Genomic DNA, 5,000 nt, shown 5'->3' on the forward strand with positions numbered 1-5,000 from the left:
GGAGTCAAGGGTCAGGGGAGAAGTCAGAGGTCAGGGGGAGGAGTCAAATGTCATGGGGAGGGGTCAGGGGGAGGAGTCAGGGGGAGGAGTCAGAGGGAGGAGTCAGATGTCAGGGGAGGAGTCAAGGGTCAGGGGGAGAAGTCAGGGGAGAAGTCAGAGGTCAGGGGGAGGAGTCAAATGTCATGGGGAGGGGTCAGGGGGAGGAGTCAGGGGGAGGGGGAGGAGTCAGAGGGAGGAGTCAGATGTCAGGGGAGGAGTCAAGGGTCAGGGGGAGAAGTCAGAGGTCAGGGGGAGGAGTCAAATGTCATGGGGAGGGGTCAGGGGGAGGAGTCAGGGGGAGGGGTCAGAGGTCTGAAGTCGTCTGTATTTTTATCAGAATCAGGAAGTCGGCTGTCTGTCCTCCTTCTTATTTACCCCCCCCCCCCCCCCCCCCCACCCCCCCGAGAGGATCTCCCATCATGCCTTGTTGACAAGAAAACAAAACGTTTGTCCTCCCCCGCACGCTAACAAAACAAACGGGAGCAACGGCAATCCAAGACAAACACGCAAACACAATTTAGTGGAACCACATCAAACGGTGAATCCAGGAGGATTAGCGTCGGCGTCCCGGTTACTATTAATACGTTTATTCCTCGGCTGCTCCGAATCCACTGTAAAAAAATAAAAAATAAAAAGTTAAAGGAAGAAGCTAAAATACAAGACACAAATAAATGCAGGAAAATAAATATGAACATGAGATTAAAACTAAATATATATGAGCTGTAATATTGTGAAAAAAGACACGAGCTACATTCAGGGTAAAAAAAAAGGCTAAAAATGAGATGAAAGCGAACGACAATCAGATTTTTAAAAAAAGCATAATCAATCTAAAAACAAACTACAATCAGGATAAAAACGAGCAAATGAGAACATTTGACCTGAAACTGCTCGGAATTCAATTCAGTTAGATTTAATAATTCAAGATGACATGAATTGAAACAATAACCTCGTGTATATTCATGTTGGTGTACCTCAAGGCTCAGAGCCGGTCCCACTACAGTACGCAAAGACGTGAAACGCTGAAAAAATAAACTGATGGTAACGATAACAAGCATCTCATTGCTGAAGCTGGGAATTAAAGAGGAAAAGAAGAGAGACGCCTCAGAGGTGGTCTGTGGAGACACACACACACACACACACACACACACACACACACACACACACACACACACACACACACACACACACACACACACACACACCACTATCATTTAAAAATAATTTGCATTCAGCTCCGCCCACACACTGACCTCTGACCTATCCTCTGTGTGTGTGTGTGTGTGTGTGTGTGTGTGTGTGTGTGTGTGTGTGTGTGTGTGTGTGTGTGTGTGTGTGTGTGTGTGTGTGTGTTTTTTAAGCTGTTTACAAGTTGTATTGGTCACGATGTGTTCACTGACAATTGGAAAAGTGAGACAAGTAAACGTATTAGAATAAGTGGCGACAAAAAAAATGTCATCATTTTAACATCAACATCACTGAAAGGTTTTGCGAGGTGGGGACGTTTTGAGTTTAAATTACAATAACGTTGTAAATGATGAGGTCAGCATTTTATTTTGTCCATTCACATGCAAATTCGGTAGCATGTTTTTTAATTGAAACATTAAACCTGCAGTTGTTTTATTCCGAGAACGGAAACCTAGCTCCTTGATAAGAGCCGCGCGTAGCTTCTGTGGTTAGCCGCTGTTAGCTTCTTCGAGGTCAAGGTCACCATGTTTTTTCGTTAACTTTACGATGAGGTCATCATGTTTTTTCGTTAACTTTACGATGAGGTCATCATGTTTTTTGTTAACTTTACGATGAGGTCATCATGTTTTTTCATTAACTTTACGATGAGGTCATCATGTTTTTTGTTAACTTTACGATGAGGTCATCATGTTTTTTCGTTAACTTTGCGATGAGGTCATAATATTTTTTCGTTTACTTTACGATGAGGTCATCATGTTTTTTCTTTAACTTAACGATGAGGTCATCATGTTTTTTCGTTAACTTTACGATGAGGTCATCTTATTTTTTCGTTAACTTTACGATGAGGTCATGTTTTTCGTTTACTTTACGATGAGGTCATCATGTTTTTTCTTTAACTTAACGATGAGGTCATAATATTTTTTCGTTTACTTTACGATGAGGTCATCATGTTTTTTCTTTAACTTAACGATGAGGTCATCATGTTTTTTCGTTAACTTAACGATGAGGTCATCATGTTTTTTCGTCAACTTTACGATGAGGTCATAATATTTTTTCGTTAACTTTATGATGAGGTCATAATATTTTTTCGTTAACTTTATGATGAGGTCATGTTTTTTCGTTAACTTTACGACGATAAATTCATGACATTGAGATTAACGATAAAATGTGAGTCTCCTCTGGACTGGGGGCGGGTGGGGGGGTTTAGGGGGGAGGAGGGGGGGTTGGGGGAGGGGGGGGTGGAGACGAGCGGTGCAGAACACGTAGCTTCTGATCGTAAAGCGCCGCGGCGCTCCAGTCAGGCGACGGAGTGAATCTGCTGAGTCAAGAGATAAAGGGGATGAAAGAGAGCGGGGGAGACCAAGGGGAGACGAGGGAAGACAAAGGGGGCAGGAGAGGGGAGAGGAAGGGGGGGGGTGGAAGAAGAGGGAAGACAAAGGGGGAATACGAGGGGAGGCAGAGGGGAGAAGAGGAAGAAAGAAGGGGGGATGAAGGGGGAGAGGAGGGATGACGAAGGAAGAAGAAAGGGGAATAGAAGGAAGACAGGAATACAAAGGGGGACAAAGGGGGTGGAGGAGGGAAGACAAAGGGATGGAGAAGTGGGGAGACAAGGAAGGGACAGGTTGGGCGACAAGGGGGGGCGAAAGAGGGAGAGGTGGGGAGACAAGTGGAGACTCGGGGGGGAGACGAAGTGTGTAGAGAGGACAAGACGAAGGGGGTAGAGAAGGGAAGACGGAGGGGGGAGACGAAGGAAAATTAAAGGGGGAGATGAGGGAAGATGAAGGGAGACAATGGGGGAGAGGAGGGAAGACCAAATATGGAGACAAATGGGAAGGAGAGGGGGATGAAGGGGGAGATGAAGGGTGACGTGGGGAGATGACGGAAAAAAGGGGAAGACAAGGGGAGACGAGGTCGAGAGACAGGGAGGAGAGGTGAGAGATAAAGGGGGAGACGAGGGGACATGAATGGGGGGACGAGGGCTGGTGAAGGGGGAGATGAAGGGGGGGACGAGGGGAGACAGATGGGGAGATTGGAGGGGGGAGACAAGGGGACAAGAAGGGGGGACGAGGGCTGGTGAAGGGGGAGATGAAGGGGGGAGACAAGGGGACAAGAATGGGGGGACGAGGGCTGGTGAAGGGGGAGATGAAGGGGGGATGAGGGGAGACAGATGGGGAGACTGGAGGGGGGAGACAAGGGGACAAGAATGGGGGGACGAGGGCTGGTGAAGGGGGAGATGAAGGGGGGACGAGGGGAGACAGATGGGGAGACTGGAGGGGGGAGGCAAGGGGACAAGAATGGGGGGACGAGGGCTGGTGAAGGGGGAGATGAAGGGGGGACGAAGGGAGACAGATGGGGAGACTGGAGGGGGGAGACGAAGGGAGACGAAGGGGGGAGAGAGGGGAAGACAAGGGGAGACGAGGTCGAGAGACAGGGAGGAGAGGTGAGAGATGAAGGGGGAGACAAGGGGACAAGAAGGGGGGGGACGAGGGCTGGGGAAGGGGGAGATGAAGGGGGGGACGAGGGGAGACAGATGGGGAGATTGGAGGGGGGAGATGAAGGGAGATGAAGGGGGGGGACAGGAGGGGAGGATGATGAAGTTGTGGGATGAGGGGAGGGGCTAAGCAGGAGGGGGAGTTGATGAAGGGGGGAGGAGGGCGTTCCGTCCTCCCTCATTAAGATTCCCTCCGTGTGGTGACTCAGCCCATTTTAGTAATGGAGGAGCGGCGGCCATTTCTCACACACACACACACACACACACACACACACACACACACACACACACACACACACACACACACACACACACACACACACACACACACACACACACTTTATATATAAATTATCCTGAGCACTTACGAGGCTAGTGGCGGATCGCCGCAAGGTCATTCTCAATCTTTTGGAAAGGGAGGGGAGGGTTTAATGGGAGTGCAGTGGGAGGACACACACACACACACACACACACACACACACACACACACACACACGTTTCATACAGCCCGCGAGCGACGGAAAGTACTCAAAGTAAAAGATATTTGATTTTTAACAGGAAAAACAAGTGCTAGCCTCATCAAAAAAAGAAAAATTGCTGACGTCATCGTAAAGTTAACTAAAAATACATGCTGACGTCATCATAAGGTTAGCTAAAAAAAACGTGGTGACCTTGTCTCGCCTAACGCGTACACAATGTTGCCGATGTGGTCTGAGGTCTGGTTCGGCGGAGAAAATTCTTAAATAAGAATCAAAGACAATCCAAAAGAGATCAAAGCCGCGAGCAGCGTTGGTCGCGCCCGGCGGCCCAGTCGTGGCCTCGGGCCCCTTTAACTATTGATCAAATATCAGTTCTGAAGGTTTTAACCAAAAAGGACTTATTTTGAAAAATATGGGGTCAAAAGTGGGCGGGAACCTGCTAATTAGCTACTGATTCGTAACCCGAGCGCCTCCATTAGGCCACACCCCCAAATATCAGCTCAATCGAACAAACCTTGTTAGCATGCTAATTAGCATGCAAGGCTGCGGTCTACCGGACCATACCGGGGGATGATAACTTGATAAAGAAAAAAAGAAATGGGAGAAAAAAAGAGAGGAAGAAAACACAGAAGAGAGATTTTAAAACACAAAGAGAAAGAGAATAAAGGAGAAAAGAGAAAAAGCTAAATATGAGAGAAACAAAAAAGACGAAATAAAAGAGAGAAAAAAGATTAAAAGAAATTGGAGAAAAAGTAGAGAAACTACAGAAAAATGAAAAACTGAAAAAGGACAAAAGACAGAAAGAG

The 5,000-nt window shown here is 47.6% G+C and overlaps 1 protein-coding gene across 1 annotated transcript in view; it reads right to left on the reverse strand.

Annotated features, from left to right (window-relative positions):
* nfia (nuclear factor I/A) overlaps positions 1-5,000 on the reverse strand; it is a gene marked incomplete at both ends in the record, with an annotated part of 33,647 nt that overhangs the window by 14,644 nt on the left and 14,003 nt on the right. The window lies entirely within an intron of this gene.

The sequence above is a fragment of the Blennius ocellaris genome (assembly GCF_963422515.1).
Source record: "Blennius ocellaris genome assembly, chromosome: 12".
Taxonomy (NCBI): Eukaryota; Metazoa; Chordata; class Actinopteri; order Blenniiformes; family Blenniidae; genus Blennius; species Blennius ocellaris.